The following is a 24,432-nucleotide window of genomic DNA, read 5'->3' as shown; positions in this document are numbered from 1 at the left end:
CCCTTGCACGCATCCCTCCAAGTAAAAAGGTCATGGCTTGGCCACTCTATGGTGAGACCTTGGGACCCAGCCCTTCTTTCATGGAGCCTTCAGGTTTCTTCACGGCCACTGAGATGTGTAGGAGGTTCAGTAGACTCTGAGTGCGTGAAAGTCTGGGTGCCCATAGGAAGAAGTGGTGGCAGAGTCAAGGAGTTATTATTTTGTCATTGTTCTATTTTTACTATTTGGTCCTTTTAAACAATTTCAGTTTAGTCCCCCTAGACTTCTATATGCATGTTAAAGCCAAGGTAAATGCATGTATTTAAAACCTGTGACACAAGATACACAGCCACTAAAATGAAGTTGCAAATGGAGTTGCAGTTTTGGTATATATTTCCAGCTCTATCTAAAGAATCAAATCACATCAGGAAGAATCACCCACAGCTTAGAGTAAGGATTGGCTAAGGACAGCACACCTGCTTTCAATTCTGTTGATGTTTAAGTTTTAAATAGAGCTGCTACATCATCCATGGGTACTCTTTCATTTCCTATCTTTGAACTGGGATCTAGAAAGAAGTGCTTAAGGGAAGACATAAATGCAAATTCTTACACTATTTTTTTTAATTAAAATTGTCATTCTACTTCACAAAAAAAGAGTATTTTTAGGATAGAATGAGAAAGTCCACTGACTGCATGCATCATGCTCGCTATCAAGGTAATTGAGCTCAACCTTCTCAGAAAAGGTGGCTGATTTTGACTATTCTTAATTTGAGTGTCAGTTTGAGGTGCAACTTGAGGATGGCACCCAAAATGCGTGAATCTCTTTGTTGGATCATAGACACAGTATGGTCTTTGAATTATATCGTCTTTTGGCATAAGTGTGCTTTGGTATAATGTAAATATTTTTTATTTATTAGCTTTCTATGAATTGCTAGCTGGAACAAGGGGAAGATGCAAATATCTAGGGATAACTTTTAAAATTAAAATGTGTTAAGCCTCCTAAGTCGGGTGTTTATAAAACAATTTTTGCTTGTACTTTCTCTCTTTCAAAGAATGTTAGTAGTTTTCTGTCATCTAGATAAATGTTTCGAAACCAGTGATTATGGAGCCTTGTTTAATCCAAGCTGTTACAGCAAAAGTCATGAGACAGACAAAATCCCTAGGTACCTGGGATCTGTAACTGTGGCCTGTAAACATATTAGCAACCTCAAAAATATAAGGATATGCTGCTCTAGCAATTCAGCCTTTACCAACATTATAGCAGGTTTTCTAACGAAAAGAAATATTATAGAAATCACAGCTAACTCAAACAGCTTGATCTGCTAAATAATAAGTATTTTATCATAATCTCAGGATATTTCATGCATGTAGTGCATAAAAAGTCCAACAAAGTTCTGCACGCATGCAGTGTATTTATATTCCCTGCAGTTTTTATAGTGAAGTTTCCAAGCTGTGCAAAAATAATAATATAATAGGATCTCTATTCATTTCTCCTTCAGGAATGCTGTGCATATTTATTTGCTTAGATTCCTTCCATTCCCCCCAATCATTTTGCTGGAAGACAAGTATTCACTAATAATTACCCTTTTCCATCTGTGAATTTTAGCAAGCAGGTTTGACATTTTTCTCTCATTTCATTGTGATATTTTCCTTCACTTTTTCTATGACAATGGCATATTGGATACAGCCTCTGACACAAGGCGTCTTCAGTGTGTCCTTTATCAGTAAAACATCTCAGCCTGGTAAGAAGAATGGTCCTATGGATATTCATTCAGAAAATTGGATCCAATACTCAGTTCTGTTAAATGGCTCTTACAGGAATTCAGAGCCAAATTTGGAAGTGTTAAGCAACTGCAGCTACAGCCAAATTCCCCCAAATCCTCAGAAAAGCTCTCAGTTCATGTTATGCTGTTTGAGGCCAGATCCTGAATGTTGTGTTATTCTGATAATATTGCTGCTTATTTTGTTCCCTATAGAAGAACTAAGTTGTCTGGAGTTGTCTGGTCATATGTTTTCAAGATTACTTAGAGAACCATGTGGGTTTTGTTGTTGTTTATGGGCCCTAGCATCCTGACAGTCAGAGAACATCTTTCTTCACTCTTAATTTTTTCAATTATTTAGCTTGTAAAGTTTTCTGTTTCTCACTGCCTCATTGACCAGCTTCAAAGTCTATAATCAGAGACGCATATGAAATCATCAAATCAATTGGAGGAAATTCAAATCTGCTGGGTTTTTGTTTTGTCTTTATTTCCCTGCATCTCTTTGAAGTCACTATGGACGTGCAAACCCTGACTTCAGTTTTCTCTGAAGAACCCCATCATCCACCAGCTTTACATCTGAGCTTTATCTGAGCCAGATTCCTCAACTTAATCCTCTCACAGTTAGAAGGATATTCAATATGGCCAGTGACAGGGATAAGGAAAAGTCTGGGAAGAACTTGAACTGGGTGGAACTCATGAGACACTATTCAATTCTCCAATATCATCTTTCAGGTGTAAATAATTTTAATACTCCCACATAAGCAACCAAACCATACTGCAGCCTCTGGGGAAGCCTTTGCATTTTGCAGTAATCTATCTAAGTTTAACCAAGAAACAATGCATTCAAGTTTAGCTTTTATTTTCAGTTTCATCTGACAAAAACTCCTTGGAAAATCTTAGAGTAACCAACCATCTGAATCTTGCTCCCGTTTCCAAACAGCTTCAAACCTTCTAACACCCCACTCTTTTCACTGTTCTATCCATTATTTTCTAAAACAAGCTTTTCCCAGTGCAGAAATGTTTAACATAAAAATAAGGCAAATGTTTTATCAATTTGTAATGCAAGTATGAAGACAATATTGTCTTTTATTTTGATTTGACAGTTTTTAGGAATTTTTATTTTTAATAAACTAGAGTCTTCTTGTGTTTGGGGGAAAAATCATAGCTCAGATAGTCACATTAAAAAAAAGGCAACAAAAAGAGAACTAAATGTGACTGTAATTTCTTGTTATATAGAAATTCGGAAGATTTTTAGGAAGAAGGACTGAATTTGGACCTGAGAGATCTGAGAGAGAGACTTCTAGATGCTGTTGCACACCTTTAACGTGAAGAACCTCACCCCTGTGTTTTCATCCCAGCAATTTTAGACACATTTGAAGGTGGCACATATGAATTTGATGAGAATAGTTGTTGTTTTTTCCCTCACATGGTACACAAAAGCATAAAAGCACAAGGATGTTTTAGACAAAATAGTGTCTCTCCAGCAATCTCTTCTGAGTTCTTGGGAAGAGTCTGTTTAGACTTCTTAACAATGGAGGGTTCTGGATAATGGACATTGAATTTGTCTGTCCATTTTACATCAGTTCTAAGCCATGTGTCCGAACTGCAAAGGAGGGGAGGGATTTCAGACACACTTCTATGTCAAGCAGTTATACGGTGAGTTATCAGGGCTCTCTGCTATATATCACAGTGTTCTCAGAAGTGGCTAACTTTTCCCAGGCACCGGGACATTTCCTGGATTGCATGTAAATCCCTCTGCCTTGGGTTTCGTCTTGGCTGGCTCTGCACAGCCAGGGCATGTAAGCTAGTAGGAATCATGGGGACATAGCTGGAAATTAGGCCAGATTTTTTGGAGCCAATGTGCTTACCTCAGGACTTTCATATTCTGTTTTGGAAGCCAGGCATATAAGACAGTGTTTCAAGGTATTTGTCATATATTAGAGCAAATATGAAACCTTTGTGGTGAAAGTTGCCAGAAAATTATAGTCCAACATATAAGACATCCTTCAAAGATGTAGATATATTTTTTTCCATCAGCAATAATTCATCCAGCTGTAGGTATTTTTCAAGTCCTCTCAGGCTACTTCATGGCATCTCAGCTACAGAAACAGCCAAGATATTGAAACTAGCGTATGTTTTGAAAATTGACAGTTAAAGAAACAGATGAAAGATAATACATGAGCAGCAAAGAATCAGATTAATATGGACAACATGGGGAACATTCTACCTATGCAGGGAGCAGTGTTGGATATCAGAGGGCTCTTTCATCTATAATAACAAGACCCAGTGGCTGAAAGCCAAAACTTCAAATTGGAAATAAAATGCAATTTTTTAGCAAGAGGATACTTAATCATTTGAACTGTTTACAAATGGGTATAGAAATTGCTCTTTCATTCGGAGTATTTAAACCATGGTCTTTTCTCTTTTCAAATGAGAACTGGAGTTCTCAATGCACTAGAAGTTTTCAGGGTGATCACAGCAGTCTCTCGGTGAAACCTAGCCTTAAGTTATGGAGATGGTCAAACTGAAAATAACCTTAAAATTCATGTCTTTACTAGTGAGGAAGCAGGTAGAATCTATTTGTTTTGTGGGAAAACAGAATTTAGTCTGATGATTTTTCTATGAATTTTAGGAGCTCAAGTACTGAACAGAAAACCAACATTATGCTGGAGTTATACAATTTTCCATAAAAATTGAATCCTTTAGGTGTTTACATTTTAATATTCTGGATAGAACAGATTTCTTCACAGGAAACACACACACAAAAAAAAAAAACTTGATATTAGTTTCCAAGTTCATTTTTCTGTGTAAAAAAAATATTCTTCTCCTGTTCTCAAGATTTGTTTTTTAACAACAATTTCTGGACTTTTGAGCACTTACCCAGATGTTCATAACAGAAAACAGATTAAAACACTCTTTAGCTACAAAAACAAATCAACAATCTCTTTAAAATAAACAACAAGAACAAAATCAACAAAATCAAAGTGGTCAATAAATTGTAATATCTGAAACAAATAACGATACCAAGATTCAAAACCTATGCACATAAATGCAGCAAAAGTCCTGAAAGGAATAATTAACGATTGACTAAAAACTCTTCAAATTCCAATTAGTGTAAATACATGTCATTTCTTGTTTTCTATCATACAATTTGTATTGATCATTGCTTCTGAGTGATCTTTCAACAGTGACCTCACATCACATGTCTTTGGATGATAGACCATGCAGAATTGACTTTTTTGTGGTTAGTATTTATCACTACAAAAACTTGCTAATTATTTGCAAACTTTTACACATTGCATTCTTCCTAAGTAGATTATTCAGGAAGGTGCCACCTCATGCATTGCCATTAACTCTACTTCAGACATAAGTATCAAAATGACTTCCATAGCCAGACACTGTATAATTTAATCATGCTCAAAGGATTTCCGTAATTGTATCCACAAACATTACTGCAAGATCAGCTTTCTGCTCCACAAGTTTCAATTAGAATATGCAACACACCAGTGAATTTAAAAAAAAAAAAAAATAAATAAATGAATGCTTCTATTCCTCTCATCTTCAAGAGTTTTTATACAAATACTTAGCCATGAGCACTTCCACTTCTCACTTTCTAAATATTGCCTTTTATAGCGTTCTTCTCTCCTGCACTACATATCATCCTTGTAATTTCTAGCATTTTGCTAATGAACTAGCACAGGGAACTGAAAGATGCTGCAGATTACTAATGAAATAGGGAGCCTTTCACTGCTAAGTTACACATCTAATATCTGGCCTAGGTTTTCCTTGGTACAAAGATGTAACTACTGTCTGCAGGCTGTTCAGTAAGCTATATGAAAATCATTACTAGTTTCAGTCTCCTCCTTATGAATCAGCGGCAATTAACTGACTGAGACACAGAAATTAAAGACAACATTTTTGGAAGTAAACTGCCGAACGTCTAAGAATCAGATTGCTTTCTGAACAGTGAAAGTCGATCAGGGTGCTAACTTTATAATGTCCCAGTCTGAAAAAAAAAAGGCGGATTAAAAATCTTAATTGTTCATGGTGTCTTAGAAAGTCTTAGTAAAAATGGAAAAAGAAAGTATAATGTAAATTTTTTGTGCTTAATTAATACACAAAATTTTGGCTGAAAATTCAAATATACCTAAAACACATTTAAACCTAGATTCCATATTGTCAAATATTTCTTTATGGCTTGCTAAATTCTAACTCTATATTAACAAGTTGCACTGATTAATAGGTCATTCTGATTAATATGTAGCCATGTTCTGTCCTAAATAAATATTTAAAAACACTTATACATAAAAAGCAAATACTTGAAAAATTATTTACAAAATCTGAAGAAATATTGAATGTGTTATTCTTCTTGTGATGAGGTTGTCAAATTTTGGACCACATAAAATCTTTGGAGATAGAATGAAGAGAATCAAAAGGGCACAATATCACTGTGGCGAAAGAATGATTTATGAAAGGTGTATGAAAGACAATGACGTGACTGGTAACAGCTATCGTGGATTTACGAAGAACAGTCAGGTTTGATCAACCTGGGTGACTTCTCAAATGGAAAGTCTGACTCTGTGAATAAGTTAGGAAGGGCCTCTAAAGACCTGTAGTCCACCATCCTATTCAAAAAGCCAGGCTAATTGCAAAGTAACAGGAGGTTCGGAGACTTATCCAGATGAGTTGGCACTGTACCCTCAGTGCCAGCTCCTGAGGAATATCATTCACATCATGTTGATTAGGAGGGTCACAAGGATGATCAGAGGGCTGGAGCATCTCTCCTATGAAGACAGGCTGAGGGAGTTGGGGTTGTTCAGCGTGGAAAAGAGAAGACTGCAGAGTGACCTTATAGCAGCCTTCAAGAACATAAAAAAGGCCTACAGGAAAGCTGGTGAAGAACTCTTTGTCAGGGAGCGTAGTGATAGAACAAGGAATAATGTCTTTAAACTGAAAGAGGGTAGGTTTAGATATTAGGAAGACATTCTTTACTGTGAGGGTGGTGAGGCACTGGCACAGGCTGCCAAGAGAAGTTGTGGCTGTCCCATCCCTGGAAATGTTCAAGGCCAGGTTGGATGGGGCTTTGGGCAACCTGGTCTAGTGGGAGGTGGCCCTGGCATGGGTGTTGGAATAAGATGATCTTTAAGGTCCCTTCCAACTCAAACCATTCTATGATTCTATAATTCTATGATTCTATTAATTAATAAAAGGTGCATGGGAATATATGCCTTAACATTTCCATCAGGAGTCCGTCAAAAATTTCCTAACCTTCTAGTAAGCAAAGCTCACAATAGGAAATGGGAGCAGCATAATCCAGCCATAATAAAATTGCCAGGGGTGGAAGTGCTTGATCAAAGTCCATAGGGACTAACTTTTATAGGCATTGGATGATGGCTGTACTCAGCAAAGCAGTCATTTTTGTCATAATCCACATTTGCATCTCATTTGCTGAGAGCTGTTTTATGATGGAGTTGGGGCACAGACTAAGTGCTTACATTGTTGGCTAATTACCCTTCAAGCCCAGTGGGTAACTATGCTCTGTAGATCAAGATTATAAAGTTGGACACTAACAGCAGAGAGAAGTACTTGGATAGGGTGATGAGTTAGTGACACGTCACTCTCTCTCCTCCACAAGTACCAAAAGCAAAATAATGTCTGACTTCCCAATTATTTTAAACTAAACTTCTGGGATAGCAAAAATTGCACTATTATACTCTGAGTTAGTTTTTGCTCTGATGGAACCTGTAAAATTTTGTTTCTTATTTTAAGGAGGAATCTCTGTGATTTTATAAACAATGGATGCTAATATGAAATGGCCGAGATTTTCATCTTTGCTTTCCTAAGAAAGGCTTGAAAAAGACAAACTGTAGTACAAACTCTAGAGGCCAACTGCCTCACAAATTTCCTCTCAGTGATTCGAAAGCAAAGCCTTCTGTTGGGTTACTTTCATTTGTCTCTTCCTTTTTTTCTGCTCGTTTGCATTTTTGCCACTATGTCCACATTTTATCTCTTGTGGTGGGGCATGCCAGCACACATACCCCAACAGCTTTGAAATAAAAATATTAGGAAAATCTGAAATATGAGACTTAGATAAGCTTAGAAATTCAGGGAAAGTTGAAAAATAAAATAAAAAAGGAATTGTTTATCTTTGCTTTTTATCACCTCAGTCTTATGTGCTAGTAACTAGTCTCAAACAAATATTTACATTTATTTCAGAATGAAAACACTTTTTTAAAGTTATGTATTTTTAGGCAGTATTAGAAACATAAAGTCTTAATTCATCAGCTGTGACAATATGAAAAATTTTTCACATTCATTGCCCGCTGTTTAAAATAGAAGCTGTTAGGCAGAGCTGGTGGCAGTTTAAGCATAGCTGTGTTCTAGCAATGTAGTTGCTAAGAAAAATAAATCAATTAGAATAGTTTGCTAACATAGCACCATTATATCACATATTTTCTGTTTCATTTATGGCCATATGGTGAAGGATTCATTTTGTCTTGGCATAAGGACATTTTTGCAAAAGAAAAATTGGATTGACATTTTATTTTTACACCAAACTAAATTTCCTTGTAAGATAATTATTTATGCAATACGATGCATACGAATTTGATGCATGATCTCTGGAAGAGGTTACTAAAGAAGGAATTAAATTGATATTTTTAGCAGTAGTACATAAAATATATACTCAGGAGTTCTGTAGAGAAAATTGTCTGGTTACCAACATAGGAACTGCTGTTGTGATAGCTGCTCTGCTGGCTGTTGTAGCGGGGATTTAACCCAGTACCTCTACAGAGAAAATCATCAGTTGGTATAGCTATAAAGCTCTGCTACCAACAGCTCTCATCTTGACAGAATGGGTAGAGAGGGTGGAACTTGTAATATACACTTTCTGCAAGTGTAACTCCTATTATATCTATGTTCTTATACATAGTCATATGGAAGTCACACATTAATGCCAATGATAGGCCACTGAGAATGATTGCCCCGCTACTCAGACTTAAATCTTGCTACAAGCCTAAAACTAATCAAACTGAGATGACAGCTGACACGGACAAGATCTGATCCAAAGATCTTGGCCTTTTGTCAGGAATGTCTGTCTCATCTTCCTATAACCATCTCTTTCCATAGGCGGCACCATTATTTCATCCTCCAGTCTGAACTTTTTCATATCACAGATATTGAAGATGCTTAGTATTATTCCTTCATGTATTTAACCATGCTTGTGACCAAAAGACATCCTCACCAAAGAACTCTGATAAGATGAAATCTGGAAAAAAATAATCCACTGCAGTTTTTTTTTTTCCTCATTATTATTATTATTATTTCCTCAAGAGCATTCTCATTTAATTACTGATTAATCACTGAATTAAAACACTGTCTTTCCCATCTTAATGACCTTTAGCATCTAGCCTTCTCACTGGGCCTTTCCCTGCTAGACTGAAAAACAAAAACAAAACAGTATGGTTCACAGAAATTCATATTCCTCAGAATCTTGAAAAATACAATAGATTTATTTTCTAATTTTGGAATATTCTTTTTAAATTGTAGACTCTAAAAATATGTGTAGTATGATAATATCCATTTCCATAGTTCTATAGAAGGAGATACTTTTTATTTGTCCTATAGAAGGATGTATTTTTTATTTCAACTGCTGCTATATATAAGACTTGACATGAGTCTTTTCTGATGTAGGAAACCACTGGAGCATCCAGTGATTCTCATCCTAGTTGCTCCCTAAACCTTTCAAAAAACATTACTTTCTGGACTCTTCTTCTGTTGTAGGCACCTTTGTTCCTTTTACTTACGTAGACAAAATTTTGCATTTATCTGAACAGAAAAGGTGTCTTGATTGAATAAACTGATTCATCAGGCAGTCCTGGTCATTCTTTATCACTACTCCACTTCATCATTTTTTGCTGTTCCTCCAGTCTTTGTGCCAACCACATATTTATTTCATTGACAATGATGATGTATTTACTGCCAGATTACCAATAAAAATGTTGAATAGTATCAGGTACATTTTGCATCTCTGAAGGTTCCTACTAGAAAAAGCTATAATGAAAATTCCCCATGAATAACAACTCCTTAACATTTGTCAGTTATACCATCCATCAGCTCTTTCCTGGTAATGCATGGTGCTATATTTTAATTGGAATGCCACACGGTCCTAAATCCTTACAAAAGTTTAAGTAATGTAACAATTAATAATGACTTGAATAATTCAGATATCTTTGACAACAAAACTGTAATCTCCTCAAAAAAAATACATATATATATATATATTTAAACCATAAAATACATTGACATTACTTATATGTCAGGCCTTTGATCTTCGCTAATGAAAACCCATTTCTTTCCCCTTGGACAGAAAATATAGCAATATTGTTAACCAAATATCCTTTTCAAATACTTATAGATCATTGTCACTCTTCTGGGCTTCATCTGGGTTTTCCTCAGGATTTGTCCAAATGTTCATCAACAGTTTCAACTGTGATGTGTAAGTCATCTAGGCCATGAAAATTCCTCAACCTTTATCCTTAGAAGATGTTGTTATGTGAACTGAAAGGTATGTCATCATCTTTTTGTTGTACTTTATTCTTGTCTGTTTCCAATTATGGAACAGAAATATTTACTGACTATTTCTGCCTTCTATACAAGGTTGTTAATTGCATCATCTCCTTCTACAAATTGCCCTTTATCATCTCTCATGACATATCTAATCTAATTAGAAAATGTTCCTGTGAAGCAAGTCAAAGCATTCCCTCTTGCCCCAGCTTCTCCCACTGGAGAAGTGCAGTGTCCCGGGGCGGGGGGAAGAAAGAAAAAAAAAACCAGAACCTAGCTGCTTTGATGTTGCTATCTGTGTAATTCATCTGACCATCTTTGCTCTCATGCTGTGCCTTTCTTTGTAGAATATTTTTTCCTAGGAGATTTAGACATAAAAGCTACATCATGAATACTTTCTTGGGATGCATTGTGCCTTTGTATTAAGACTTCTCAAAAGCCTTTGTCTTATTTCAAGATTCTCTACTCCCAAATGCAAAATTATCTTTAAAGGTTTCTTGCAAAATGTTACCAAGGAAACAGCTAATAAAATTCTTTGTCCAGAAAAGCTGAAAATTCACAGATATTTTCTCCTTCCATTTGTTTTCTTGGATTAAATGTAACTTGTATATAAAAGTGATTTTGTGTTAAATGCCATTAAATCCTTATAATGATAACTTAACCTAAACTGTAACAGTAGAGCAGCAGTAATAAGAATATTAGATGCTGTCTATCCTTATATTGAAATGATATTTGCTGAGCCCATACAGGTACAGAACTGGAGAGATTAAGTAATTTGCCTAAAGTCATATGAGAAGGAAAGTGCCTAAAGTCATATGTGCACATGTGAAAGGCAAAGTGTGAGCCTGAGCTATAGGACTTCTCTCCCACAGCCCCGTACATTTTCTGTAAGGTCTTTAGGTATGTTTTTCTGTTTGTTTTTTCCCTTCTTTTTTGGTTGCAGCTGTCAAGATTCTTTCAACAACATTCATCCTTAAGGATGGAAAATGTCATTTTTTCTGACAGAACTGGAAACAATAGAAGAGGGGGACGAAAGTCTTCCTGACATACAGTTAAACAATGTTGTATAAAAGTGCTGTTCCCTCTGCTGAGGATATGAAGCAGGGAGAGAAGCTGGGACAGCTGTGGCAGGAAGAAACCAGGTTTATTTTCAGCAACAGCCAGCAGTCTGCTGAATTTTGGTCCTTTTTCCACATCTCTTGATGAAGATAAACCATTTACCAGGCCTAAGTGCCCAAGAACTACATAACCAGTCAACATAGTTGTTAGTTTTTCTCCAAGGAGTATCTTTGGTCCTAATCACAACACTATTCAGCTACTTGTGACCTTGATCTCCCCACCTTCCTTGTCCAACTTAAATTCACACTCCTTCCTTTCCCTTGCATTGGGGTGAAGTGATTCTTCCTGCTGAGCCACCAAAAAAAAGTGAAGCCCCTCTGAATCAACACCAAAAAGAACAGTATTTCATGGTATTTCCCAGCTAAACGGTCTCCCCTTGGGGCCTCGCACTTCTGAACCTCTCCCCCAGCAAGGAACCAGAAATTTGGGGCAGGGAGGACAAGGCAGACTCACCTTTCCTGGGAAGCCTACCATTACCTTGCTTTGCTGTATCTTCCCTACCATTAATTAAGAGAATTAAGTCTCCAAATACAAAAACAAATAAGCATATTCTTAACTCCAGGGACAAGTGGAAGAAAAGAAGCACACAATTTACAAATTCTTTAAGAATATATAACAATTAACAATTAAACACATGCATTCTGAACCCACCTGTAAAAGATAAGTGACGCGGAGGAAAGGGTTAATTTGCTATTAGGAAAAAGACTATGCCCAAATCCCAGTTCAAGTCCTAAGCACCAGATTGAAGCACATTTCACTTCAAAAGTTCGAAGGCTACAACATTTGTTTGAGGATCACTGGTCTTCTGAGTGAACTGAGGACCAGCAGCAGTAGAAGCAGACCTTCTCCCTCCTTCCCTATTTAAATATATATATATATATTTATTTAAACAGAAAAACTAACAAATCCAAGTATGTGAAAGTTATGATTACAAGGGCCTCTACTTTTTACCATGATGCTGTTTTGCTCATGAAGCAAAATGGATATGAAACAAACAAGGAATGTTTTATGCTGAGGGGAAAAAGAATACAATGTTGATTCAAACTATTTCCATAAGGGAGCAATGTTGGGAAGCTCCATTAAGTTGCCTGGCACTAGCTGGCAGAAAAAAATAAATGAAAACACAGCTTTAAGAACACTGCTTTATTTACGGATGACCATAAATGGAGCAAAGCTGGAAGGTGTTCAAGACTGCTGACTGGCTGATTGTCACAGCTAATTGTTTTTGACATCCAAATGTCCTACACATCAATATGCACAACCTGCCAAGCCACAGGCAGCATCTATTGGGTAGTTAAAACTTTATAAAGGAACAAAGCACCCAGAGCTAACACAATGTATGGTCATGAGATCAGGCACATCATTTAACAAAACTTATTTTCCATATGCATTATGTTATTATCTTTCTAAACAGGTTTACTACCTGACAAATTAAAGTTCGTCTTCTAATATATGATGACAGTGCTAAATGAGAGCTTTGGTAAGTTTTGTCTAGAAATGTCAGTCTTGGTTTGATAGGCACCAGCTGAACTTAAGATTTGCAGAACAGCTAAAGGAAAGGCTTAGAAATGGACTGGTAGTGAAAGCACATTTTGGAAGGATCAGTAGAACAATCCTACTGTCTTTTGCTTTGTGTAGTTGCAAGTGCAACTTAAGTACCCTCAGCAAACTGGTGGAACTTTCATGTATAAATTCAGAAGAAGGGAGACATTTTCTTGCTATATCTTGGTGTTAGCTATATCACCTGAAATAATAATGAATCCCTTGAAATTAATCTTTTTTTTTCTTTCTTTCGTTTTTTTTTTTTCCTAAATCTTTCTAAATGGGAACCTAGTGTTAAGTTAGAATTAAAGCCATCTGTTGAGAGCTTTATGAGCACTTCAAGATTTGAATACCTAAATCAAAACATCTTGCTGTGACTTAATGTTCTGAGATGTGGTACTCCTTACTTCATGAAGATTTCTTTGTTTCTACTGGAATACTCTGAAACTGAAACATGTCAGTTCACTAATGACTTCTAAGTGCATGCACCTAAAAGTCTCAGCAAGAAAAATTTGAACAATGACATTTATTAGGTCCTAGATTTTAGTACCTACTCTAGATATTAAGTCTATAAAAACTGAGTTCTGCCAGGTCTGCCAGGTTTTCTCATTATACAAATAGAAAACAAGTTTGCTATCACAGAAATTCACCCAGATTTACTTTGGTTTCCAACAGTGGACCTTTCACTCTGATACAATATCACTGAAAACAGAAGTTCAGTAAGCCAAACTGTGATCTAATCTCCTTTTCAATCCTACCATTGTCTTCAAAATGTGATCTCAGTGACATCAGGGTAAATATCCATCGGATTCATTGGCCTAAACAAATATGGGAGTGAGAGCTAACTGAAAACTCTTCTGCTGCAGATTTGGAGTTGAAGGTTTATTTTATATGGATGCATTTCATCTGGCTGCAGTTTTTCAGACACCATTTCCATGTACAAAATCGAAGGCTTTGTCCTAAACTATTTTTTTCATTTTTTTTCTTTTTTTGATGAATCTTGAACATTTGAATTTTAAACTAACATTTTATCTTTGCTCTGCCCCTTTTCTAAGCTCTAAAAATCAAGAGTTTATGGCCCTTCTTCTGTCCCCTATCTAGCACTTGGCAAGTACCCAAGCATGCTATTACACAAATCAGAATGTCTCCTAACAGATAAGTATGATTAGACCTTTTTCTAAGGACACGTGTTGAAATTTCTCTGGGAAATGAACAGCTATCACAGCTATCACAGTTAGTTAGCTATTGTTATCTATTGCGTGAATTTTCTTTCACTGCAGATTAGTTCCATAACTGTTTTTCTTACTCCTCTTGGAATTCCCTCTGTTTTCTTGATCTTGTTCTAGGAATAAAATTCTCAGAACAGACGATAAAGTATTTCAAATGTTACATTTCAGGAGAGCATGAAGCATAAAAATAAAGAGCAAGTAGAAAAACTATAGCTATGAGGAAATACGACTTTGAGTCTAGGTACAGTTCGTGTGTTGCTGGAGTAAGCAGATCACAGTAGACACCCACATACCATATGCTGTCTACCATCATTCACAAGAGCTTCCAGACACCTCCCACCCATACAAGGTATTTGTCCTACGTTTCTTTCGCCTCTTGATGCATAAGTGCTGCCACTTTGTGGTTCAAATTTTCTCTCTGCATACTCCTCCAAGCCACTGTAACCTGTTCTTTGCTAATCTTTACTTCATTTTGTGTCATTCCCTCAATTAGAGTACTCTTAAAATAAATCCAACAGACTGCAACCCATTCACCTGCTCAATGGAAAGTCTTCTTTGAGATTCTGGAAATTCAGAGAAAGAGGTTAGCGATCACAGAAATTCAGCAAATATCTGTTGCAAAGATAAATAGTATGAGTACTCCAAATCAGGAATTTTCAAAGCTATTGCTGCACCATCTAGACATGGGAAGATGTTCTCTTCATTTAATGGGTAGCAAAACAGCGTAGGCCTTACCCAGATCAGGGACAGAATAAATCATCATATTATGAAAATTTAGTCTGCTTCACGGTAGTTGAGATAACAAAGTCTCCTGCAAGCAATTGCGACTATGACTGCCTCCAGGACTGTTTTATCAAAATAATTCTAAACGGACATAATAAAAAACATTTGAGAAAGTAAATTACATTTATGTTTTTCTTGCACAGGGAAAACCTCAGATGTAATGATCATTTTACATCTAACTGATATAAAGGTGATTTAAAATAAATGTCACTGAGACTCTCTGTGCAAAGGCTACACTAATATAAAAAGACTCCAGGGTAAATAGATATGTCTACAACTGTCTTCTTTAAAATGTCTTTTAAAAATCACTATTGTTCTTTCGTTAAGCAACTTTTGATTTTATTGCTGACTGAAACAAAATAAATACTGTCTGAAAAATAGAACTAGAAATGAAGATTAATCCACCAGAACGTAGATTCCTATATGTTTAGCTATAGTTAATTATTATGGCCAAAAACAGTACTGGACATGCCATTGACCAAATATGATTCAAAGTTATTTGACACCTATGTGACTGAAGAGAGTGTTATAAACACTGTAGCCACTTGGGACCAAATTAAGACTATTTCAATTAATTGTCTAGAGGATTGTTGATACCATACATGTTCCAGGTGTCCACTTATAGAATGGTGTGCTAAATTCCAGTTGGATAGAATACCTGACATCCTGTCCTGAGTCAGCTGTCTTTCACCTCATACCTGTCATCTCTCCCCTCTTGTCAAAGGTATAAACCCTCTGCAGTAACATGTAATTGGCCTTGCGTACAGAAAAGCTATCCGAATAATTGTGAAACATCACAGGGGAGCCTGGATTCCCCATTTCTAGGTGTTAGGATGCACAGATGATGAGAATTGTGTTTTTCCCTTCAGTTCCCTAAGTTTCAGTGACCTAAAATGAGAATCAAGCCTCTGGATTCACAAATCAATTCAGAAACTGGGATTTGAGCAGATCTGATTTCTTTCTCACCATTTTTATCCTGAAATATTTGACTTAGAAACTGAAAAATTCTCCTTGCACTTTAATTTACATGTGTAATTCTGCTTTGCATTGCTGACTTACTCCTGCAGCTTCCTACTCATAACTTTAGCATTTGATTCTTTGATTGCTCAGGTGGCTCACTGTAACAGAGACTATCTTCATTTAGACCAGTAGAATCTTCTACTTCATAAAAAATAGATTATTCAATCAACAATCACTTATATTTACACTATAAGGATTTCTGAATATGTGATACACACTTTAACACAAACTTTGGCTCTGTCACTAGCATGAAACAAGTCAAAATAGATCAAAATAAAACAATTTAATTAATCTAAATCAATTTAAATACAAATTTGGATGAATTTTCTGTTCGATACTTATTTCCCTCATTTTAGCCTGACAAAAAGCTTATGCTGACTGTCATTCTGTTGATGGATTTCTTGGAAAAATGGTTCAGCTGATAAGAAACCAGGGATGGCATCAATGGAAAGTCATCCCATGAACAGTGATTTTGATCAAAGGTATTACGTGCCTTAGGACTTTGGCAACAGATGAGGCATGACTGGAAGCTTGTATCTAGAGGAACGATTTTGAACACAGCTTCAGTTTTGCAATGCTCAGATTTTGCATTTTTAATTTAAGCCTTCTGAAAGTGGATTCTTTTATTTTGTTAATGAATTTTCTGAAAAGCAAGATCTTTTAGAAAGCACCTTAAAATCATCAGCCAAATTTGTAACCATCAAAGTTCTCAAAACTGTCTGTCCTCCATTATCAGAGTAGGTATTTCTTATTGCGTTTAAATTAACCATTTTTGCACAGATCTCCTAGAAGAACATTCAGAAGAAAACCTCCCTATGCCTTCAGAAAACTAAGATGTCATGTGGAGACGACAACTTCTGACTTTTTGACATTTAAGAGAAGACACATATTGCTCTCCTTTCCTCATTAGATATTTGAGAACGATTGAAAAACAAAAACAAAAAAAAAAAGGTTAAGCTTGCCTTCACAGCACTATGTGTATGGAAGAGTTTCAAAAGCCACAGGAAGAGACAAAAAAAAAAAAAAAAGGAAAAAAAAAAAAAAACAGGAAGATGAAAATACATTTCTTGCCTCAATGACATGAAAAAGAATCACACATTTAAAAATTCAGCAGTCCCTTTTTGATTCTTGGCCACAGTTTTCTGGTAACACTTCTATCAGTCACATTCATTTGAAGCATGTGGTGACACATATTGGAGATACGAAGACACAGTTTCGGCATTTGCAATTTCCCATCTTCAAAGTGCTTTTTGGTTTTATCATCAATCTGGAGAAAACCCTGTAGTGTGTGATACAGATTTTCTCCCTTTTTTATCCTTTATTTGTTACCATTATTTTATTTCGTTTCTCTCTCACCCAGAACCCTAATATTAATTTGTATCTATGACAGCTTTCAAGTTTTGCGGAACCAACATCAAATATCACCTCTAGTTAAGCCTTCATTAAACAAAAGTATCAACTGTTATATTTCAATAAAAAGGGAAAACTCAGGTAAACATTGCAACAAAAAGCTTCTGTACTTCACTCTTTAACCTGAATGGACCTGTACAAAATATAAAAGAATACAAGAGCTAAATTAGCATAATGTTGAGTCACCCCTATTGAGCTCCATTGGTTTAGAAAATAATTCACTTTTGAGTACCCATTAGTCTAAACAGATAATTGCAGGGAGAAGAAAAAAGACTACATGAAAAAAAAAAATTATTAGAACTATGTGTGAGAGACCACTGGGGCAAGTCTAAAAAAACCTGAGCAATTAGTGGAGGATTGTTGTACGTCAGAAATGTGGGGAAAAAAAAAATACGTGTGGACAATAGATGTTTTGTTCATAAGTTCATTTTTATATATTGATTGAAATGGAAATTTAGACATTCTTCCAGAGCAAATATGCCAGTCTAGTTATTTATGAGTTGTTTCTCTTCATCCTGTTTCCCTCAAACAGAAAGTACCAGTACATATACTTGAAACAATTTTGCAGCATATTGGTATATAACTGACCATGCAATGACTTGCTACCTGGACCTGATCCAGAATCTCAGTAAAAAAAACTCCTAGAAAAGAATCCTTATCAGTGAAGGTCAGTGAAGTTTCACAGAGGTACGCAAAGACATTTGATCTCTGAAAAAGTATTTTCAGATGACATCATACAAACTTATCTCAGTAAACAGGGGAATTGGTTTGAAATCAGCAAATGAAATTTAATAAGAAATGAAAGATGCTACATATGAGAGAAGGAAATCCAGCACAGAAATAAAAATGACTGTGCTGCCACAAGGCAGTATCAAACCTGAAGGAACACAGGAAATAACAAACAGATTAGAAAACAAAATTTTAAAATGGAATATTGCAATGTGGGATGTATTATTAGAAGACTCGTATTTGATGCAAATGTTGTTCTTGTAAGGAATTAGAGTTTAAGAAAGGGTGTGACAGACATTAGAACATCTGAATGAGACTGGAAGAATATGAGAGGTTGAAGAAGCAAATCCTAAAGCAAGATTTTTAAAGAACTGGGCCTATTTAATCTAGAAAAGATTAAAGGAAAACATGATAACAATCTTCCAGTAGTTGTTGTTTTTTTTGTTTGTTTGTTTGTTGTTTTTTGGTAACAGCAAAGGGTGTTAAGAATGGAGTGATCAAATGTTCAGAGAGTTCAGTAGGAGTCAGAGAAGAAGTAATTGGTTTAATTTGCAGTGACAAAGATTTAGATTAGATACTAGGAAATACTTTCTAACTAAAAGTGTAAGGAAGCACTAGAACAGATTACCTAGACAAGTTGCAGAATTAACTTTCTTGGAGATCTTAAAGTAAATATCTGCTAGAGGTGGCCTAACTATATATTACTTGCTTTTTTCAGTACAGAGTATGGGTTTAAAAGGCCAATTAAGATCCATCCAAGCTTTACTTTTTAAAGACTTATGATAACTGAGATCATGAGTTATCCCCCTTTTTCTTAAAGGCTTATTAGAAAAGCTATCATACTTGGTTTTGTTTTGTTTATCTGTTTGTTTGTTTCATCAACCTTTATAGTTGCACAAAAAAAGCTTATGTCGTGTGACCCAAGAATTGATATTCAAGCTTCAGTTTGACTGAAGCAACCTCTGCTTGTACCTTTGCTTGGTGTGTTAGAACATTAAGTAGACGTTAGCATTAGCATGAACAGGGATTTTACAAATTCCCACAGAGACCCAACAGGCTGGCAGAAGTCAAGTATCTTTTGAGTCAGCAGGAAGCTACACATCAAGGCAGTATCATTCCTAAGACACAAGTACCTCCTGTAAAAGAGTTCTACCTTGTTTCATCTGACAGTGCTACCTGAATAGATGGGAATATGTTGTAGTGTCTTGTAGTTCACAGCAAGGAGAGCAGACAGAAAATGATCCCTGCTACACTGGCTAGGAATCCAGTTACCATTGCCAGGATCCTTTCTTGCTTGAGCAAAGCCTACCATCTGAAGAGGACAGGATGGTGAACCCAAATCATACCATCATCTTCAGCCCTTCTACTCCATGTGTACCACCTAGGCATAGAATGCACAAGCACCTCAATAGTAAAAAAAAATCTAGCCTTAAAATATCAAGAAAAGTACAATATATATATACATATACATACTCCATTTTTTAAAAAAAAATATTATTTCTAAATTCAGGAGCTTTAAATTTCAGTCCCTGAGGCGGTTCTGCTTTGGATACAGTTCCTATGAAAGTACATCAGATATCTGCTTGCCTGAATAATGGAGAATCTGACTTTTATTTTTTTATTTTTCAGAATCAGAAGTTACATAATTTAAGAAAGCTTTGTATATGTTATGTGTCTCTTCTGCCTCTTCTGATCGTTTGCTTAATTAGGAATACTCTTAGAGTCCAATATCTGACTGCAATGTGGCAAGGGCTGTAGTTCAGGTGGGGGCAGATGGTGAGAGCTGCCCTGGACCAGGGTGGGTCTTGCTTTAGATGCTCCACAAACTGCTGGGGACCTCTCCCTATGGTCCTTGGGGTAGGGGCACCCTGAGCCCCAGCAGCTGGGCCAGAGGGGCGAGGCTGCTTTCAGCACCCCTACAAGTGGTTCTAAAGAGAGACTTACTAAGGAGTAGGTGTCAAAGTCCAGTGATGGACTGACCCACCATTCCCTTCCTCCAGCACTTCAACTTTTTTCCTGATATGACCAAAACCCACCAGTATAGCACTGATGGGACTTTCACAGTACAACACAGGATTTGGCTTATGTCCAAGAAGCTCTCCAGCTCGTGATAGTGTTATAGATCATGCTATATCCCATTGAAGAGCTCCTAGGGCAGTTTGGAGAGCACAAGCAGACCACTAGGTCAATCATGACTTACATTTCATGACATGTGAATGATACTTACAGTTCATATGTCCTAATCAGAACTAGAAACTCATGTAGGATTACTTCATTTTTTATCATGGTCACTATTGGAGATTCCATCTATATTCAGCTGCTTCATAGGATTAGCGAAATTCATGACCAATGTTCTCCAAAATTCTCAGGGTCCCATCCTATACCTGTTAAGGGAGATTTCTGGCTGGGAGATTGCCACGAAAGGAATTATGCACTTCACTCACAAGAGAGAAGCAGCAGTATGTTTATTGATGAAAACAGTGATTTAGCAAAGCTTAATACTGAATAAGACTGACTTAATAACGTTCTAATAGTAAATGTGACATTAACAAGATTCATGATGGCAAGGTCACTTGATTATTTACTGCATAGAGGAGAAGATCAAACTAAAAGCATCAGGGAGACCCTCACATTGAGTCACGAGGTTCAGGATGGAGTCCCTTTTTCTGTCCAAAATCCAAGGAATCTGCATATGACCAGATCCTACGCCAATTCCAGACTTAACAGTTTATGCCTAATATGCACAATCAGCCCTTTACATCACTTAGCTAAGATTACAAGATTTCAGCATGCTTAGCAAATTACTTGCAAAGCTTCAACAAGCTAGCTGTTAGTCACTTACTGAGTATCTATTGCAGGTAAGGAATCTCTTGACATTGAGGAGTAACCTTGAGAGGCATCCCTACACAAGGAGAAGATTCTGGCATGCAGCCTGCTGCAGTAAAGGACTGCTCAATGAGCTCTGGGCTGTCCCCTATTTATGGGGTAAGATGATTAATTACTAATTACATTTGATTACATTACATTAAGATAATGTTTACAAATACCTGAGGTGTGGGAGACAGAGGGATTTGGCCAACCTCTTTTCAGTGGTTTGTGGCGACAGGACAAGGGGCAATGGCACAAAATGGAGCCCAGGAAGTTCCGCCCCAACATGCGAAAGAATTTCTTCGCGGTGAGGGTGACGGAGCCCTGGGACAGACTGCCCAGGGAGGTTGTGAAGTCTCCTTCTCTGGAGACATTCAAGGCCCGTCTGGATGCCTACCTGGGCAGCCTGTTCTAGGGAACCTGCTTTGGCAGGGGGGTTGGACCTGATGATCTCTTGAGGTCCCTTCCAACCCCTACAATTCTGTGATTCTGTGATTTGCACACCAGCCATATTTGATTGGTACATGCTCTGTTAGCCCTTGGACCTACCTTCCCCGAGTCCACCTTGAGCCCAGTTTGGCTATCATGACCAGATGCATTCATCATGGTTGTCACCAATGGTAATTGCCCAAGCAGGGTTATGGGCAAAATGTCCGGGGGGGGGGGGGGGGGGGGGAGGGAGGGGAGGAACAGGGAGAGTGCACCACCACAGGGATTTTGCACATTATGCTACTACATACCCAACATGAGCACCAACATTTCACAGAGTGCAGTCACTGAGGTAAGCCTTGTGAAATGCTGATGTGCAGAGAAATATCCTCATTCATTCTTTTGTTACATCCAGCCTTCCAGCATCTCCTGGGTGTTGACAGCAACAATCAGCAGCCTCATTCATGTGATGCCTCTAATAAAGAATGTGTACAAATCGATCCAGAATAGAGAGAGAACTGTCAGACTCCTCTACAGACGAGGTTTACTAAATGTTGTGTAGACATAAATGGAGTTGTTTCTCTCCCTTCACCCCTCCTTGCTTTGCATTTTGCACATGGAGGAGACATGCTGTCATCTGTTAATAAGGATAACTCCAACAGTATTTACAGTTAAGACACTGGGTCAAATTCTGCCTTATTTTATCTCTGGAGGAAATATCATTGTACATAGGTGCAAATGTTATATTGAACAGGGAAAAAAAAAAGTGAGGAAAAATATAAACCTGAGTATATCTTGTTTTCCTTCTGCATTTAGCTCCTGGAGTAATGTGAGTGAGTCTTCGACATTTGCGGTTGGTAGAGCTGCACATAATACAAGATTATTGGAATTACAGAAGCCTGAAGTGAGCTGTGGACCAGGGTCAACTTAGTAGCCAATACTCCGAAACTGGAACAATTTATCTTGGGCCTCATTAGAGCAAAGTGTGAACTCACAGATCTATAGACGTGATGGTTCTTTCATGCTGTGTTAATTGCAAAACACCTAATAGTTCACTGCTGGAAATCCATAACACATCGTAGGATTGAATGTTTCCACTGTGGATTTAGCTTTACCAATTGTGGTAAATAATGAAGTGACTGAGTTAAGGGGAAAAGACAACAACAACAACAACAAAAACCCACAGTGTCCAATGTATTTGCATTCTTCAGAGTTTCTTTTTACATGTTCATAAGATAATTATTTGACAAGAACATATGACTGCATTTTTCAGAGAAAAATGTTCTATATCATGAGAGTCATAGAAAAATGTATTCTGGGTCGTGTCCTAGACTCTCCTCAGAGACAAAACAAGCCACTGCCTTTCACTCTCGCTGGGTGACACCAATCGACACTGACATTTGGGATTGAGCACACTTGTCCTTCCATAGCCAAAACTTTTCTTCTAAGCCTTTTCTTCTAATCTGTATTTCCTCACCAATCAGTGGAAAGATGTAGACACTTCTTGAAGGCAACTCGTAGCAGTATAAGACAAATGAGTAAAAGACAGAAGATGAATCACTCTCTAGAGATCCTTCTCCCTCTCTCTACTCAGTGTAAAGAGAGCCAAGAGGACTGCTTTAGTTTAAACACTTTTCAAAGAGCTGAAATTAGATTTGGTGAATCCCACATTAAACCTCTGGTTTTCCCTCTCCTACAGACAGATCCATTATCTATGCAGAAGTTTTCTTTCAGTGGGGATTGTAGGAGTGAGTTTTTCGCAAACATTTTGACCAGATCTATTTTTTGTCCTAACATGCACACGCTTATGAGTTCTAGAAACAAAATTTATAGCTCCTACAAAAACCAGATCTACACACCAGTATAGGGTTTTTACATGACTCTCTTTATAGCCCATTATTTCAGACTTTTTTCTCTTTAACACCATTCTTTTTAGCTCTTTTTTGTGAGGAAACTGTAATTAGCTGATTAGTAATTAGAGGCTTGGAGATAAGGTTAAAGAGTTGAGTTATATGTTTTCTGGCCCATATAAATTTCCTTTGACGTTTATGAGGTAACTTCACTGTCCCTAGTCCTCAGCAGGAAAACAATTTTAAGAATGAATTATCCATGGGTAATCTTAGTCATAAAAAATTAAGGGTTGTAAAGTTTAATAAACACAAGTTTAAATTGCAGTGCAAGTTTAATCACCACATAAATAAATAAATAAATTTGGTTAAACTTCTTTTTTTTCAGTTTAAATTTATGGTCTTTCTCCAAATTTGTGCCAGTGTTGATGATGGAGTGGTGTTCCTGATTAAATTTTGGCAGAGCTTTTAGCATTATTCTTTTGTGAAACTTAAATAAATAAATAAATAGAAAACAGCAAGAACAAAAAAGTGTTGAAAAGTGTTGTGACATTTTGATACATTTTACTTTTTTGGTTTTGTTTTGGCCTTGTCAGCTCATTTAACATTACACCTCCAAGCACCTTCTTCTTGTGATTTAGAGGTATTTTGGTCATCTCAGTTCTGTCCATGAGCTGGATACACCCCTGGTGAAAGGGGCAGAGGTTTTGGAGAGAGCTCCCTATGAATAGCAGGATAATCTTGTACTGGATACCTCCAAGAGTGCATTGGGGTTATGAGGGACATATTTTGGGGATAACACAAATTTTAACACATTTACCTCTTAAGGCAGGCCAGCAGAAAAGGAAGACAGGAAGGCAGAAAGGCAGGCAGGAAGAAGTGTCTCTCTATGGCACTAAGTAGTGTAGTATGCAGAAGAGATTTGTAGGGTGAAACTTTAAATGCTGCAGACCTTCCATTATTGTAGAGTCATTTTTGGGGACAGCATCTGGGATTAGTTCCCATCTGTTCCTGTGGACTGAACACCTACCAGTTGCTGAAGCACAATGAGTGTATTGAAACTAAAACACTGATGTAGACACATTTCATTCCAGAAAAGGAGAAAGCTTGGTTCCTTGTTGCTGGCTCAAGAAACATGGTGTTAGCAGAACC

At 37.0% G+C, this 24,432-nt stretch overlaps 1 long non-coding RNA gene across 1 annotated transcript; it reads left to right on the top strand.

Annotated features, from left to right (window-relative positions):
- Positions 1 to 537: 537 nt before the first annotated feature.
- On the top strand, positions 538 to 23,795 carry LOC308187459. Its single transcript, XR_013944703.1, has 3 exons — positions 538 to 694; positions 20,995 to 21,121; positions 22,250 to 23,795. It is a non-coding gene; the product is annotated as an uncharacterized lncRNA (long non-coding RNA).
- The last annotated feature ends 637 nt before the right edge of the window (positions 23,796 to 24,432 follow it).

This window comes from Anser brachyrhynchus, assembly GCF_964034855.1.
Source record: "Anser brachyrhynchus genome assembly, chromosome: 1".
In the NCBI taxonomy this organism is placed as follows: Eukaryota; Metazoa; Chordata; class Aves; order Anseriformes; family Anatidae; genus Anser; species Anser brachyrhynchus.
Note: the sequence above shows the minus strand (reverse complement) of the source record. Positions and strands in the feature narration are given on the sequence as shown.